We start from the raw sequence: 18,622 nt of genomic DNA, 5'->3' as shown, positions 1-18,622 counted from the left end.
ATCCACAAGTAAATATGTGAAAAGTATATACAGAAAGAAATTAAAAGGGACTCAAAATAGTACACTACAAAAATCAAATAAACATGAATGTACTCATTAGAGAAAGAATTAGGGGTAAAAAGGATGTAACATTACCAAGACCAAAAGCAAAATAGCAGAAGAAAGTCCTACATTATCAACAGTTACATTAAAAATAAATGGATTAAGGAAGAAGACAGTGGCATAGGGAGTTCTAGGATTTAGTGCATTCTTCAGTGCAGCTAGTGACTAGCCAGGAACTGTCCAAAACAACTGATCGGGGTGGGCTCCAGACACCAGACGCTCATCACACACCAGCCAGGAATGAGTGGAAGAAAAAGATGATAAAGACCTATAAATAAATTTTTCCATGCTGTTAAGACTGATACCCACCCCCAACAAGCAAGCAGGTTAACTCAGGAGTCACTCCTTGGTGATAAATAGAAGCCCTTTCTCCGAGGATCTGAGGGAGGGAGACTTGGCCTGACACCAATTGTGGCCTTTTTTTTTTGTCATGGGCAGGCACCGGGAATCAAACCCAGATCTCCAGCATGGCAGGAGAGAATTCTGCTACTGAGCCACTGTCACACTGCCCCAATCGCAGCTTTTGATTAATGAATTTGGACTGCTAGATACAGTTCCAAGCACAGATAAAGGTACCCCAAAAAAGAAAGGATCTAGTGGGTTCTGTTTCAGCCCCACCCGCAGCAGGGAAGGAAGCTGGACAGACAGAAAGTCACAGTGTTTCTGGAAGTGGCTGACCTCAGTTTGCTGAAGGGTAACTCTGCCCCAAGAAAAGGGGAAGACAGGCTGGACACCCACTTTGGCTCTTGAATGGCACATCCAGGCTGCAGGACTCCAGCTCTGAGAACAGCTAATTTTTTATTTAAAGCAACCCATTAAAGAAAGCAGCTGGTAGTGTCCATTTTAGTCCTGCCCCTGGTGGGGAAGCAGAGGTGGCAGGGTTACTGAGTGGCACAGTAACCCTCACATGGCAGAGACAGTTTGCTGAATGACTGCGCTTCCCCCAAGAAGGGGGTTAGGAATGGCCCAGCACAGGTTGTGGCTGTTATTTAGAGAATTTAGACTCCAGGGGCTGGGAAAATAGCAAAAGTTTCAAATAGTTTTCTTTCAGCTGTCTCAAACAGGCTGCCAGTAGGAGTGGGTTGGCTGAGAATTAAAGGCACAGTGCCACCTTAGGCCTTGGGGATCAGTTGGCTGAAGAGCACCATCTGCTGGGCAGGACAGGAAAAGCACAATAGCAGGAGACTTCACAGAAAAGTTAGGGCATTCTGCTGCGTCTTCTCCCCATGAAACCTTGGTACTGATCTACCAAGAGTCCTTGACCTGTCCTGTTTGGGAGAAACTGACTGGGGTAGATGCTCTCCAGGGTTCCCTCCTCCCAGAATCAGCCCTCCATTAAAAATAGCTAGAGATAATGAAAAGAGTATTAAAAACAAGCAGAACAAATCAACATTCCCTGAGGAGAAGGAAGGAAGAGAAGGCTTTCTCCTGGAGGTAGAACAACTGCACAAACAGGGAAATCTCAAAAATCATTTCATTTTTACAGGGCAAGAATCAGATAAATAAAACTTGAAAAATTCTGGTCAGTTAAACAAAAGCTACGCTAGAAGTCTAGATGAGTTGAAACAAGTGTCAAAGAAGAGTTACAGCACAAAGTCAATCAGCAAGAAACCCTAGGCAAGAGAGAGAGAAAAATGACCTCCAGAATAAACTAATCAATAAATCAGATGCCTACACAAGCAAAAAATCACAAGACACACTAAGAAACACTAATATATGGCCCAAAGAGACAAACCGAAACTTCAGGCTAGATACAGGAGTTTAAACAACTACATAATAATGTTCAAACAAATCTTCTAAATCAGTTCAACAAGGTGAAGGAAAATGTGGCAAAAAAAGATGAAAGATATAAAGAAGACACTGGGTGACCATACAGAAGAACTCAGAAGCATGCAAAAATAAATAAATAACTTATGGGAATGAAAGATGAAGAGGTAAAAAGTACAATGGAGACATACAACAGCAGATTTGAAGTGGCAGAAGAAGGATCAGCAAATTAGAAGATAAGACGTCCAAAACATTACACCCAGAAGAACAGGTAGAGAAAAGGATGGAAAATTTTGAGTAGTATCTCAGGTAATTAAATGACAGCATGAAGGACACAAATATTATGTCATAGTTGTCCTTCTATGGAAGGAGAAGAGAGGGTAAGAAGGACAGAAAAAATAATTGAGGAAATAATAGCTGAAAATTTCTCAGCTCTTATAAAAGACATCAAATTACAGATCCATGAAATGCAGTGTACCCCAAACAGAATAGATCCAAATAGACCTACTCCCAGACACTTACTAATCAAATTGTCATATGCCAAAGACAAAGAGAGAATTCTGAAAGCAGCAAGAGAATAGCAATCCATCTCAATCAAGAGAAGCATAAGACTAAGTGCAGATTTCTCAGCAGAAGCCAAAGAGGCAAGAAGACAGTGGTATGATATATTTAAGATACTTAAAGAGAAAAACTGCCATCCAAGAATTCTATATCTGGCAAAACTGTCCTTCAAAAATGAGGGAGAGTTTAAAATATTCACAGATATACAAAAACAGAGAGTTCATGAACAAGAGTCCTACTCTACAAGAAACTGAAGGGAGTGCTTCAGGCTGATAGGAAAAGACAGGAGAGAGGGGTTTGGAGGAGAATGTAGAAATGAAGAATATCAGTTAGGATAAAAAGAGAGAAAAGAACAAGATATGACATGTAAAATCCAAAGGACAAAATATTTGAAGAAAGTACAGCCTTTACAGTAATAACATTGACTGCTAATGGATTAAGCTCCCCAGTCAAAAGATATAGACTGGTGGAAAGGATAAAAACGCATGATCCTTCTATATGTTGTCTTCAAGAGACTCACTTTAGAACCAAGGATACAAATAGGTTGTAAATGAAAGGTTGAAGAAATATTCTCTGCAAACAGCAAGCAGAAACAAGTGGGGTAGCTTTTTTAATATCAGACAAGATAGACTTTAAGCATAAAACTATAAAAAGAGACAAAGAAAGATGCTATCTATTAATAAAAGGGCCAATCCACCAAGAAGAAATAACAATCATAAATATTTATGCACCTACAGAGGGTGCCCCAAAATGTGTGAGGCAAAACTGCCAACACTAAAGAAAGAAAATAGCCATCTCTATAATAATATTTGGAGACTTCAATACACCACTCTCATCAACAGATAGAACATTATAGAGAATCCACAAGGAAACAGAGATCTTGAATAGTATGATAAATGAACTAGCTTTAATAGATATTTACAGAACATTGCACCCCACAACAGCAGGATATACATTCTTCTGTAGAGCTAATGGATCATTCTCCAGGATGGACCACATGTTGACTCACAAATCAAGTCTCAATAAAATTAAAAAGATTGAAATTACAAAAATAACTTCCTCTGATCATAATGGGTTGAAGCTGGAAATCAATAACAGGTGGAGGATTGGAAAATTCAGAATGTATGGAGGCTAAACAACACACTCTCTAACAACCAGTGCATCAGAGAAGAAATTACAAGAGAAATTAGTAAATATCTCAAAGCAAATGAAAATGAAAACAATGTATCCAAATTTATGGGATGCAGTGAAGTCAGTGCTGTGAGGGAAATGTATTGCCATAAACATCACTATTAAAAAGAAAGAAAGAGCTGAAATCAAAGACTGGCACACCTGAAGGAACTGGTAAGAGAACAGCAAAATAACCCCAAAGCAAACAATAGGAAAAAAATAACAATGATTAGAGCAGAAATAAAAGAAATTGAGAGTAAAACTACAACAGAGAACCCCAACAAAACCAAAAGTTGGTTCTTTGAGAAAAATCAATAAAACTCATGGACTCTTAGCTAGACTGAAGAAGAAAAGAGAGAGAATGCAAATAACTAAAATCAGAAATGGAAAGGTCACATTATTACTGACCCCACAGAAATAGAAGATATCATAAAAAGATACTATGAACAACTATATGCCAACAAACTAGATAACTTCCTAAAAACACATGAACAACCTACACTGACTTGAGAAGAAATGGAAAACCTCAACACACCAATCACAAATAAGGAGATTGAATCAGTCATCTAAAACACCCATGAAAGAAAAGTCCAGGACCGGATGGCTTCACTGGTGGATTCTACCAAGCATTCCAAGAAGAATTAGTACCAATCATGCTCAAACTCTTCCAAAAAATTACAGATGAGGGAAAGCTCATTCCATGACTCATTCTATGAAGTCAAGGTCACTCAAATACCAAAGCCTGATTAAGAAATGAAAATTAAAGAAAATTAAAGATCAATCTCTCTAATGAATATAGATGCAAAATCCTCAATAAAATACTTGCAAATCAGATCAAACAGCATATTAGAAAATTATACACCATAATCAAGTGGGTTTTATCCCAGGTGTGTAAGGGTGGTTCAATGCAAGAAAATCAATAAAAGAAAATTTAATGTGTAATATACCACATTAAAAGAAATTTAATATGTAATATGCCACATTAGAAGAAATATACACATAAAGGAAATTTAATGTGTAACATACCACATTAAAAAATTAAAAGGTAAAAACCTCATGATCATCTCAGTTGATATGGAAAACACATTTGACAAAATCCAATATCCTTTTTTGATACACACATTTTGAAAGATAGGAGTAGAAGGATACTTTCTCAACAAGATAAAGGGCTTTTATGAAAAACCCATAGCTAACTATCATACTCAATGGGGAAAGATGGAAAGTTCCCTCTGAGATCTGGAACAGGGCCAGTGTGACTACTATCACTATTGTTATTCAACATTGTGCTGGAAGTTCTAGCCAGAGCAATGAGAGAAGAAAAAGAAATTAAAAGCATCCAAATCAGAAAGGAAGAAGTAAAACTTTCCCTAGTTGTAGATGATATGTTCTTCTGTATAAAAATCTTGAAAAATCTACAACAAACCTTCCAGAACTAATAAATGAGTTCAGCAAAGTGGCAGGATATAAAATCAATGTGCACAAATCAATAGTGTTTCTATACACTAGAAAGGAGCAATCTGAGGGAGTAATCAAGAAAAAAAAATCCATTTACAATAGCAACCAAAAGAATCAAATATCCAGGAATAAAGGACATAAAGGAACCAAGGACATAAAGGACCTATACACAGAAAACCACAAAATGTTTCTAAAAGAAATCAAGGATGGCCTATTTCATGGAAAGACATACCATGTAAATGGATTAGAAAGACTAAATTTACTTAATATATCAATTCTACCCAAAATGATTTACAGATTCAATGTGATATAAATCAAAATCCCAACTGCTTACTTTGCAGATGTAGAAAAACTAATAATCAAATTTGTTTAGAAATGCAAGGGGTCCTGAGGAGTTTAAACCAACTTGGGAAGGAAAAATGAATTTGTAGTTCTCACTTTTCCTGACTTTAAAAAATATTACAAAGATAGGGTGATGAAAATAGCATGGCATAAGGATTGATATACTGATCAATGGAATCAAGTCAGGAGTTCAGAAATAGGCTGTCTTGTCTGTGGCCAATTGAGTTTTGACAAGACAGTCAAGTCCACTCAACTGAGACAAAACAGCCTCTTCAACAAATGGTGCTGGAAGAACTGAATATGTATATCCTAAAGAATGAAAAAAATCCTTGTCTTGCACCTTGTACAAAAATTAATTCCAAATGGATGAAAGACCTAAACATTAAATCTAAGACCATAATACTCTTCCAAGAATCTGTAAGGAAGTATTTTAAAGATCTTGTGGTACACAAGCAATGTAGTACACAGGCAATGAAAGAATAAATGGATAAATGGGATCTCCTCAAATTTGAATACTTTCCTATATCAAAGGACATTGTCATAAAAGTAAAAAGGCAGTATATTCAATAGGAGAAAATATTCAGAAACCACATATCCAATAAGCCTTTAATATCCCAAATATATAAAGAAATTCTATAGCTCGACAATAAAAAGAGGAAAACCCAATTAAAATAGGGGCAAAATACATGGATAGATGATTTTCCAAAGAAGAAATACAAGTGGCTAAAAATGTATGAAAAGATGCTCAACTTCACTAGCTATTAGGGAAATGCAAATCAAAACCACAATGAGATACCATTTGACACCTACTAAAATGGCCATTATATATATATTAAAAAAAGCAACAGAAACTACAGGTGCTGGAGAGAATGTGGAGAAATAAATACATTTGTTCACCATTGGTGGGAATATCAAATCATGCAGCTGCTCTGGAAACAGTTTAGAGGTTTCTCAGGAAGCTACATATACAAATTGCCATATCACCCAGCAGTCCTCTTACTAACAGGGACCCCAATAGACATTTGCACACCAATGTTTATAGCAACATTATTCACGATTGCCAATAGATGGAAACAGCCTAAATGGCTGAGGATGAGTGAATAAACAAATTGTGGTCATGCAATGAAATATTATGCAGTTATAAGAAGGAATGAAATCATGTTGCATGCTACAAGGTGGATAAACCTTGAGGATATTATGTTGAGCAAAATAAGCTAGAAACGAAAGGACAAATACTATATAGTCTCACTAATATTAACTAACTATAATGAGCGAACTGTAAGAGTTAAATGTGAGATCATAGCTTATCAGGAGGTAGAAAGAGGGTAAAGATTGGGCAACTGATGCTTAAGGAGCACAGAATCTTTAATAAGGTTGATTTTAATTGTTCAGAAATGGATATCACAATACTGTGTGATGGTAGCGCAACACCATAAGTTTAATTAGCAAAGCAGAGCATGAGTATGTTGAAAGAGAAGGCTGGGGTTGGGTATATCACTAGAAGGAAAGCTAGGGGATAAAAACTGGGACTGTATAACTTTGTGAAACCTAGAGTGGACAATGATATTTGTTAATTGTACAAATACAAGAAAGTTTTTACATGAACTAAAACAAATGTACATCAATATTACAAGGTGTTAGTAATAGAGTGGTATATGGGAAAATACAAGTATTTCAAACTAAGGTCTATAGTTAACAGTAACATTGTAATATTCTTTCATTGATTGTAACAAAGGCACTATACCAAAGCTGAATGTCAATAATAGAGGAGTATAAGGGGTATAGGATTTTCTTCCTTAAGAAATGGTAATGTTCCCATATTGATTGTGGTGGTAAATGCATATAAGTAAATGGATTAACTTCTCCAATCAAAAGTAAGAGACTGGCAGAATGGATAAAAAAGCATGACCCAAGTATATGCTCTTCATAAGAAACTCATCTTAAATTTAAAGACAGAAGTAGTTTGTAAGTGAAAGGATGAAAAGTATACGCCATGCAAATAGTAACTAAAACAGAGCTGAGCTAGTTATACTGTCATAAAATAGACTTTAAGTCAAAAACTGTTATGAGGGACAAAGATCACTATACACTAAAAATGGGGTCAATTCAACAAGAAGACATAATAATTATCAATACATGTGTATTTAAATGCAGAGCCCCAAAATATATGAAACAAATATTTACAGGTTGAAGGGAGAAATAGATGGTTCTACATTAATAATATGAGACTTCAATGCTGTACATTCAATACTGGATAGAACATCTAGTGAGAAAATAAATAAGAAAATGGAAGAACTAAGTAATGCTCTAAACCAACTAGACTTAACAGACATATGAAGAACACTTCATCTAATGATGGCAGAATATTCTTTCTTTTCTAGTGCATGTGGATCAATCTCCAGGATAGATCATATGTTAGATCACAGAACAATCTCAATAAATTCAAAAATATTGAAATCATGCAATATACCTTTTCTGGGAACAATGGAATGAGGCTAGAAATCTATTATAGAGTAAGAACAGGAAAATTCACAAATATGTAGAAATTAAACGATGGTCTCTTAAATCTTAAACAAGCAATGGGCCAAAGAACAAATCACAATGAAATTAGGGTGGTGTTCTAGTTTGCTAGCTGCCAGAATGCAACATACCCAAAACGGAATGGCTTTTAAAAGGGGGAATTTAATGAGTTGCTAGTTTACAGTTCTAAGGCCAAGAAAATGTCCCAATTAAAACAAGTCTATGGAAATCTCCAATCAAAGGCATCCAAGGAAAGATACCTTGGTTCAAGAAGGCCAATGAAGTTCAGGGTTTCTCTCTCAAGTGAGAAGGCACATGGCGAACACAGTCAGTGCTTCTTTCTCAGCTGGAAGGGCACATGGCGAATACAGCGTCATCTAGTAGCTTTCTCTCCTGGCTTCCTATTTCATGAAGCTCCCCGGGAGATGTTTTCCTTCTTCATCTCCAAAGGTCACTGGCTGGTGGACTCTCTGCTTCGTGGTGCTGCAGCATTCTCTGCTCTCTCTGAGTCTCTCATTCTCCAAAATGTTTCCTCTTTTATAGGACTTCAGAAACTAATCAAGATCCACTCAAATGGGTGGAGACATGTCATCCTCTAATCCAGTTTAGCAACCATTCTTAACTAAATCACATCAATCACAGTTTCAAATCATACAGTATTGAATAGAGATTATTCTACCTTTATGAAATGGGATTTATATTAAAACATGGCTTTCTTAGGGGGCATACTTCCTTTCAAACCAGCACAGGTGTATATTGAGGCAAATAAAAACAAAAACACAGACATACCAAAACTTAGAGCATGCAGCAAAGGCAGAGCTGAAAGGGAAATTTATAGCTCTAAATTCTTACTTTAAAAAAGAAGAAAGTTGCTCAAATCAGTGATCGAATCTCACAACTGGAGAATCTAGGAAGGAATTGCAAACTAAACCCAAAGTGAGTAGAAGGAAGGAAGTAACAATGACTAGAGAAGATATAAATGAAAGAAGATTAAAACAAATAGAATCAACAAAACCAAAGGTTGGTTTTTTTAAAAAGATCAATAAAATCATCAGACCTGTATCTAGACTGTCAAAGAAAAAAAAGAGACAGGATGCAAATAACCAAAATTAGAAATGAAAGAGGGGACATTATACAGACCCCACAGAAATAAAAAGGTTTATAAGAAGATACTATGAGCAACTGTTTGCCAGCAAATTAAGTAACGTAGAAGAAATGGACAAATTCCTAGAAACGTACAAGCTATTTACTCTGACTCAGGAAGAAAAGAGAAGATCTTAACAGACCCATTTAACTAGTAAAGATATTAAATCAGTAATCACCTCACAGCAAAGAAAGCTGGGTCCTGATGGCTTCACTGGTGAATCGTACCAAACTTCTAAGAAGAATTAACACCCATGCTGCTCAAACTCTTCAAAACAACAGCAACAACAACTGAGGTGGAGGGGGTACTTTCCAACTCATTCTATGAGGCCAACATCACCCTAATACCAAAACCACATAAAGATTCCACAAGAAACAAAAATTACCAGCCACTATGTCTATTAAATTTAAATGCAGAAATCCTCAGAATGCTAGCAACTTGAATCGAATAGCACATTAATAGAATTATGCACCACAATCAAATAGGATTTACCCCAGGTATATAAGGGTGGTTCAACATAAGAAAATGAATTAATATGATATACTACATTAATAGAATGAAGGATAAAAACCACATGCCAGAAAAGGCATTTGACAAAATCCAGTGCCCCTCTTGATAAAAACACTTACAAACCAGGTATAGAAGGAAACTTCCTCGACATAATAAAGGCCACATATGAAAAACCCACAGTTAGTACCATACTTAATGGTGAAAGATTGAAAACTTTCCCTCTGTGATCAGAACCAAGACAAGGATGCCCACTGTCACCACTGTCATTCAACATTGTATTGAAAGTCCTAGGCAGAACAGTTAGCCAAGTAAAAGACATAAAGTCATTCAAATTGGAAAGGGAGAAGTAAAACTTTCCATCTTTGCAACTGACATGATCCTATATATAGAAAACCATGAATAATCCACAACAAAGCTACTAGAGTGTATAAACAAATTCATCAAAATGGTGGGGTACAAGATCAATACTGAAAGCTCAATAGTGTTTTATACACTAGCAGTGAACAATATGAGATGGAAATCAAGAAAAACTTCCATTTACAATAGCAACTAAATGAATCAAATATCTAGATGTAAATCTAACCAAGGATGTAAAGGACTTATACATGGAAAACTAGAAAACATTGCTAAAATAAACCAAAGAATAAATGGAAGGACATTTTTTATACATAAATTGGCAGATTCAATATCATTATTCTGTCAGTTCTCTCCAAAGCAATTTACACACTCAATACAATCCTAATCAAAATTCTAATAGCCTTCTCTGAAGAAATGGAAAAGCCAAACATCAAATTTATATGGAAGGACAAGGGGCCCTGAATAGCCAAATCCATCTTGAAGAAGGATGAAGTTTGAGGACTCAAAATTCCTGATTTTAAAACTTATTACAAAGCTACAGTAATCAAAACAGGTTGGTGCTAGCACAAGGATAGATGTATAGTCCAGTAAAATCAAATTGAGAGTTCAGAAATGAAGCCATACATCTATGGCCAACTGATTTTTGACAAGGGCGCCAAGTCCACTCAATGAGGGAAGTATAGTCCATTCAATTAATCATGCTGTGAAAATTGGATCTTCATATGTAAAAGAATGAAGGAAGACACCTACCTCACACCATATGCAAAAATCAATTAAAAACTAATGAAGGACATAAACATAACAGCCATAACTGTAAAACTCCTAGAAGAAAATGTAGGGATGCATCTTCAGGATCTTGAATTAGGTAATAGTAATAATTTCTTAGACTTTACATTCAAAGTACAGGGGCAAAAGAAAAAATAGATGAAATGGGAGTTCATCAAAATTTAAAACTTTGGAGCTTCAAAGGACTTTGTCAAGAAAGTGACTTTGCCAAGAAAATGACAGTCTTCTCCCAGCCTACTGAGTGGGAGAAAATATTTGGAAACCACACATCTGATAAGGATTTAGTATGCAGAATGTAGGTAGAAACCCTATAACTCAACAACAAAAAGACAAACAACCCAATGAAAATTGGCCAAAGGACTTGAATAAACGTTTCTCCATACAAGATTTACAAATGGCCAATAAGCACATGAAAAGATGCTCCTTTTTTAGCAATTGGGGAACTTTAAATCAAACCACATGAGGTAAAACTTCAAACCCACTAGAATGGCTACTATTAAAAAACTGGAAAATAAGTGACAGAGATGATGTGGAGAAAAAGGAACCCTCATACATTGTTGGTGGGAATGCAAAATGGTGCAGTCCCCGTGGAAGACAGTTTGGCAGTTAAATATAGATTTACCATTTGACCCAGCAATCCCACTTCTGGTTATATATGCCCCCAAATTGAAAGTAAGCAACTTGAAAAGATAGTTGCACACCGATATCCTCGCAGCTTTATTCACAATTTCCAAAAGATGGAGCGACCCAACTGTCCATCAGTATGGATAAACAATATGTAGTATATACATACAATGGAACGTTGCTCAGCCATACAAAGGAATGAAGATCTGGTGCATGTAACAACAAGGATGAATCTTGAAGATATCATGTTGATCATAATATGCCAGAAACAAAAGAGCAAATACTGTATGATCTGAGTGATGACATAATTAGAAAAAGAAAATTCATGGAGTCAGAAACTAGAATACATGTTGTCAGGGCCCCTGGGGTAGATATAAAGAATGGGGAGTTAATTATTAATTGGTAAAGAGTTTTTGGTTGGGGTGATGGAAAAGTTTTTATGATGGTTATGTACCACAACTTTGTGAATGTAATTAACACTACTGAATTATGTATTTGAATGTGGTTAAAAGGGGAAATTTTAGTTTGTATATATGGTACTAGAATAAAAAGAATAAAAAACAACCTAGGACATTATGGTACAAACTGTGAACCCTAATGTAAACTACTGACTATAGTTAACAGTACAATTATAATAATATTCTTTCATCTATTGTAACAAAGATACCGCATTGATGCAGTCTGTTAATAATAGGGAAAGCTGCATGTGTGTATGTGGTGGGGGGGCAGGTGGTGTATGGGAACACTGTATTTTCTGCATGATTTTTTGGTAAACCTATAACTTCTCTAATTTACAAAAAAAAGTTGTTTAGCAATGAAGCTTAATTCGAATCAAGGTTTCCAAATACATGGTCACAGGCTTACCTCGTCTACACAGCACTGGCTTTTCCTTTACAAACGTCAAAAACTCCAGCATGTAGTTGGAAAAGGAACTTTGTTCAATCAGTGCTTGAAAGGAAAAGCAGTTAAAGAACTGTGAATTTTATGCTTAGGCTCCTCTTTTGCTCCAGTTTTTGCTTCAACTCTTTGCCCCTTGCGAACTCAGTGTCACTGGTTTACATCAAATACTTGTATTGTGCTTACTATGAGGCAGACACTCTTCTTAGCACATTACATATATTAAGGCATTTATATCTCACATTCTTCTAATGAGGGATGCACACTTTCTGATGAAGAAAATGAGGCCCAGAGGAGCCAGTAACTGAAGATGACTTACTTCTGCTCAGTCTGTTGGTGATTATAAAGTGCCGGCAACATAGGCAGCAAGATTTTACCTTTTCCTGCCATCTTTAGTGACAGAGCCAGAGATCCTCTGGGACCACACAGATAATCCTAGTAATATCTGGGAAGTATTTTCTGGGTTTAGGAGAGAAAAAGTATATCCAGTGCACTAGGGAGTCATAGAAAATATATATATTTTTTCTCGTTTGGGGGTTTATTTTTTTGAAGGGGAGTGGAAAGTTTATTTGGAAAGAAAATTTGAAAGACATTTCGGAACTTTTTGTTTCTTTTGACAGTTAAGTGATTGCTGTTTCAAATTTAAAATATGCAGACTTTAAATCCCTCAACATTTCTTAAAGTTATATCTTGGGTTTGGTACCTACTCTTAATTAAAAAGAAATGATCTCTCTATTCAAAACTGGCTTATATAACCTTATCTGACTTTAACAGGGCACATGGTGGGATGATTAACCACTCTAAGCTCCAGGACTCCAGGCTTATAAATATTTTCCTTTAAAAAAAAAAAAGAAAGAATTAAAAAAAGAAATAGATCTTCAACCTCACCCAAGCAGAGGAGAACAGAGAAGAATTGGTGCTGTGTGTCCTCTGTTGGCTCAGTATTCCTTTGAACTTTTTAGAAGGTGAATAAAAGTGGCACTCATGTGGATTCAGTCACCCTGGCATGCAACAGTTCTCCAGTATTTTGAAAGCCTTAGAGAAATTTGCCCTTTCTAAGAAGACTTAAAGCTAGATTCTGAATTCTTTGAGTTAATTTTATTTTTATCATCACTATTTGTAGTAATTTTACATTTTTATAGTATTTTCACATAAGTGATCACATTTGATTTTCACGACAACCCTGAAATAAGCTGGGAAGCTATTACCACCAATGGACAGAGGAAACTGAGGCTTGGAGATTTTGAGCAGTTTGTTCAAGCTTGCAGAGTTAGTAGTGGGATATGAAAAAGCTGGACTTCTGGATCTAATGTTTATTTACCTTACTATGCAGGGCAGCTCCCAAATAGGATGTCTTCCAGACCCTAGAAATAACAAGAATTATTCAACTGTGTCCTGAGGTAGAGTGATATGTTAGGGATTGCTTCATCCCTGGTCATCAGTTTGTACCGGCCCTTTCAGACTTTTTTTTTTTAGCACCTATCTTCATGTTTCTCTTCTCTTGAAACCCTGCTGAATAACTGAAGCCTAGTTTTGGCAAGTTCTGGAAGGCAAACTAGAAAACAAAGGAAGCAAGAGTGTGTTCCAGCTTACTTTGCATAACCTCCTGTGCCACATCCTGCCCCAAAATGTTTACAGGGTCTCAGGTAGGAATTTATATTTTTATGTTGCGCTGTCTTTTGGAAAGGACTCATCAGGGCCCTGTTCTGATATTCATGAGCTGTAAAAACCTATTGCATATCAGTATATAAACTTTCATATTTCCTACATCTGTAGGCCAAAGGGAAATGGTATAGGATTCCACCTGGATTCGGAATATACTTAGCAAAGAAAAAACATATGCAAAACTAGTACAAAGCATTGGAGTGAAGCCTGAGGAAGTATGCATTAAAAGTTATCAGAACATGAAAATCTTCAGTGTTCAAAGGAGAAAATTTAGTCTGGCATTAGAATGCCCCTTCTGCAGCCTCTGCTTTTCCACCAGTCTACAGGGCTGTCTGTTTCTCCCTGTTCAGAAAGCTAAAGCTTGTTCTTTGGATCTAACTCCTAAGAGCTTGAAAATCTTAGTTGTTGGGCATTCCTATTTGAAATTTTTAGCAGAAGTGGGAAGTTTTTAAGGAGCCATCTTTTTCAGTGTTTTGCTTGGACCTCATCCTGTCCTTCAGGGCCCTCCGATTACTAACCACTTCATTCTCTGAAACACTTCATTATGAGCTGAAAAGGCACCAGTACAAAAGACCCTATTCTATCTGAGATGGAACAGGACAGCGTGTTTGTCTTATTTCCCAATACCGCCAGGTCTTGGGGTCACCAAAGCATTCACCATTTCAAGTTGATATTATTTGTGTCATGCAAAGGGAAATCTATTTTCTAAATTGTAAAGAGTTTAAATATATTTATTACACTCTACAGACGGGTTGGCCCCAGAATGTATCACAAGCCCTGTCCTGAGGCACTGAGGTTTGTTTTCAATCAATTCAAGGCTCAAACATAAGACATTCAACAGCGGCTGGGATTTTACCTGCCATTTTAATGATCAGATGAAGCAGAAGTTAAATTATGAAGTGACCTAGATCTCAGAATCCCTTTCAATAGGGTATTAGTAAGCTGCCCAGTGTCCCTTGATGGTGGTGAAAAAAAATAAAATGTCAGCCAAGATCTTCAAGACAGATTAGAGAATTACCCATTCCCTCCATCTCTTCACTCTAAGGCTAAAGGAAATGTTTGTTTAAAATTTTAAAACTAAGCAGTTTATGTGCAACTGGATGAATTTCCTTCATTTGGGACAGAACAAAAAACAAAAAAAAAAGATAAACAGTAGTATTTATTTCATATCTAGCATATTTTATTAATGAAGAACACCCTTTGGTGTATCCGTACCCATAATTGGAAGTATAGCCAAAAGTTTTATGTAATTATCATTGGCTTTTGGACTGATTTATTATGATAATATACATAACAATAGCTAACATTTATTAACCATTTTTGCATGCCTGGCATATCCTTAGTCTTTTCAAAAATCCTATAAGAAAGGTACTTTTATCTCCCCACTTTATGAATGACCAAACAGAGGTTCCAATGGGTAGGTAACTTGCCTGAGGCCATATGATTGTGGCTTTGGTAGTCAGGTCCAGGGAGTTTACCTCCAGACCCGGTGGTCTTAATCACCATAGTAGCTGACCTTTCTGTTAGGGAGCTCTGTTCATCCAGGTAATGTGGTTAGTTGCTGACAGGTCTGCTCGTGAGGCATTCTCTAGCAGAGACAAAGGAAGAAATTGACCATTTTTAAAAATATACATTTATGGTTCACGTAAGAGAGATGGAGGCATTTTAGAAGGAAATTCATGGAATTAGAAATAAAGTTAGGTAGAAATCAGGAAATATTGAGAACTTTTGGGAAAAATAAAGATTTTTTTAATTGTGAAAAATAGCATATATATAAAAAATGCAAAATTACTGCTGTTTGTTTGTTCCCAGGAGAAACTTTGTTTTTCTCTTTAAGTGAAGGCTATCTGTGTGCTGTTCATAAGATACTACAGAAAACACGAACTAATCCTACAAAAGACTGAACAAGAGTGTCCTGAGAGACTGTTAAAGGATAATTTCACCAAGAGGGTAAAGTTTTATAGAACAAACTGACAGATGGGAGTTAATCATTTGTCTCTTCCAGAAATAGCCAAAAGGGGTACAACAGTAATCATTCCAGTTTGAGGATTTGTAGGGAAATGAATTCAACCATGATGCTAAACTGATTTTAGACTTTTTCAGTTTTAAAGGCTGAGAATTTCCATGAATATCATTGAGAGCCAAGATTCAGTAACTTGGAGGGTTCAGAGGTTTAGCCCTCTCTGCATTGTGAATCTTATCATTCAGTATCGAACTTTTGGGGGAAAAAAAAGATTGTGTTTTTTTTTCTAATTGTGAAAAATAACATAACATACAATAAAGCAAAAAAATTTCAAAGCACGCTGCAACAGTAATTTATAGAACAGATTTCAGGGTTTGGTATTGGTTACCAATTCCACAATTCTAGGTTTTTACTTACAGCTGGTCAAAGATACTGGAGAAAGATACTGGTCAAAGATACTAAGAGAAATATCAGTATAATGAGTCAGGAATCATACTTATTTGTCAAATACTAACTTCTCTGTTATAACTCCACCTTCTCCTCTTTAATGTGTGTGTGTGTGTGTGTGTGTGTGTGTGTGTGTGTGTGTAATATAACATATATACAAAAAAGCAATAAAATTCCAAGTACATTTTAACACAGGTAGTTATAGAACAGACTGTAAAGTTTGGTATGGATTACAGTTCCATGATTTTTCATTTTTTCTTCTAACTGCTGCAGATACTGGAGACCAATAGAAATGTCAATATAAATGATTCAGCAGTCATTTTCATTTGTTAAATCCTATCTTTTCTGTTATACTCCTCCTTCCCTTTAAATAGTGTATATATATATATACATAAAAGCAGTAAATTTCAAAGAACATTGCAACAATTAGTTGTAGACAGTCTTCAGAGTTTGGTATGGGTTACAATTCCACAATTTTAGGGTTTTATTTCTAGCTGCTCTAAAGTACTGGAGACTAAAAGAAATATCAATATAATAAATACAAGTCACCACTCATACTCATTTGTTAAACCCAACCTTCTCTGTATAACTCCACCATCACCTTTAATCTTTCTCCCACACTTTAGGGGTATTTGGGCTATGCCCATTCCAGCTTTTTCATTTTGGAAGGGCTGCTGATAATATGAGCTGGGGGATGGAACTAGTTGATGTTCTAGAAGGGCTGACTCCTCTTCATTTAGGGACTTACCTGGTCAAGGGACCCATTTGGAGGTTGTATGTTTCTGGAAAGTTACCTTAATTCATGGAACCTTTGGAGAATCTTATATAATGTCCTAGGTATTATTTAAGATTGCAGGAATGGTTTTTGTTAGGTTTGGCAAGTTATGATAGGTAGCAATGTCTACCTGAGGCATGTGTAAGAGTGACCTCCAGAGTAGCCTCTTGACTCTATTTAAGTTATCTCGGCCACTGCTACATTATTTGTTATACTTCTTTTCCCCTTTTTGGTCAGGATGGCATTGCTGATCCTATGGTGCTAGGGCTGGATTCATCCCTGGGAGTCATCTCCCATGTCACCAGGGAGACTATCACCCTGGATGTCATGTCCCACGTAGGGGGGGATGGCAATGATTTCACTTAAAGAGTAGGGCTAGAGAGAGTGAGGCCTCATCTGAGCAACAAAAGAGGTCCTCTGGAGGTGACTCTTGGACATACCTGTAAGTAGGCCAAGCTTCTCTGCTATATGCATAAGCCTCAAAGAACAAGCCACAAGATCAAGGGTTTGGCCAATTGATTTGGATGGCCCTATTGTTTGGCACAGTATCTGGGGTTTCCCTGGTGGTAAAGTCTAATAGTTTCATAATTTTTCTCCCATCCTTGAAGGGACTTTGCCTATACTTTTTGATTATCTGCTTAATATACTCTGGGATGTATCGAGACATCACATTAAGATATACATGATTAAGGGCTCTCATTCTTATTCGGGGCTTCCTGTGTTTGGATTGTTTAAATGATCTATCTAGACACATTGAGTTAGATTATATGCTACAGAAAACCTAGGTTTTAGTAATAAAATTTTCTTAGAGTAGGTGAAGTTCCAAATATAGGCAATGTCTTCCTTACCCCTGTATTCTGAATTACCTTAATCCCAATCCATCAGCTTCATTCTTATCTCTAAGTACCAGATTATACATATATAAAACAGCCCCTCAAAATCCAGAAATAACAATTACAACTCTGAACTAAATGTGACTGCTATGAGAGCTTACAACTAGGCCCCAGTTTTCTTATAAGTATTTTCTAAATGAGATCATGTAATATTTGCTCTTTTGTTTCTGGCTTTTTTCTCCTTTGGTCTTTTTCTTAATCTTTAAGGTTATTTGGGCTATGCCCATTCTAACATCTTCATGTTGAAAAGGGCTGCCAATAACATGGGATAGAGAGTTAGAACTCGTTGATGTTCTGAAGAGGTAGGTCCCTCTGGGTTTCAGGACTTATCTGTCCTAGTATCCCATCTGGAGGTTATAGGTTTCTGGAAAGTAATCATAGTGCATGGAACCTTTGTAGAATCTCAGAAAGAGTCCTAGGTATTCTTTAGAGTTGGGAGGAATGGTTTTGGTTGAGGTTTGGCAAACCATGTTAAGTAGCAATGTCTACCTGATAAGTCTAGCCTCCAGAGTCACCTCTTGACTCTAATTGAACTGTCTCAGCCACTGATACCTTATTTGTTAGAATTCTTTGCCCCCTTTTAGTCAGGAAGGCATTGTCAATCCCATGGCACCAGAGCCAGGCTCATCCCTGGGAGTTATCCC

The 18,622-nt window shown here is 36.5% G+C and overlaps 1 protein-coding gene and 1 long non-coding RNA gene across 8 annotated transcripts in view; one reads left to right on the top strand and one right to left on the bottom strand.

Annotated features, from left to right (window-relative positions):
* The window catches only part of BBS9 (Bardet-Biedl syndrome 9), a 699,527-nt gene that overhangs the window by 623,526 nt on the left and 57,379 nt on the right, over positions 1 to 18,622 (top strand). The gene's annotated exons all lie outside the window — the stretch shown is intronic.
* LOC143649971 (uncharacterized) overlaps positions 1 to 18,622 on the bottom strand; it is an 83,442-nt gene that overhangs the window by 63,602 nt on the left and 1,218 nt on the right. Inside the window, exons 2-4 of one of the 3 annotated variants that reach the window (XR_013159274.1) lie at positions 15,331 to 15,488; positions 13,557 to 13,599; positions 12,203 to 12,286 (exon numbers count right to left, since the gene is read on the bottom strand). This is a non-coding gene — a long non-coding RNA (uncharacterized LOC143649971). The remainder of the gene's footprint in view (positions 1 to 12,202; positions 12,287 to 13,556; positions 13,600 to 15,330; positions 15,489 to 18,622) is intronic. The other 2 variants (XR_013159278.1, XR_013159277.1) reach the window with 2 other exon arrangements.

The sequence above is a fragment of the Tamandua tetradactyla genome, chromosome 1 (assembly GCF_023851605.1).
Source record: "Tamandua tetradactyla isolate mTamTet1 chromosome 1, mTamTet1.pri, whole genome shotgun sequence".
Taxonomy (NCBI): Eukaryota; Metazoa; Chordata; class Mammalia; order Pilosa; family Myrmecophagidae; genus Tamandua; species Tamandua tetradactyla.
The sequence above is the reverse complement of the archived record's forward strand: the minus strand, read 5'-3'. Positions and strand labels throughout refer to the sequence as shown.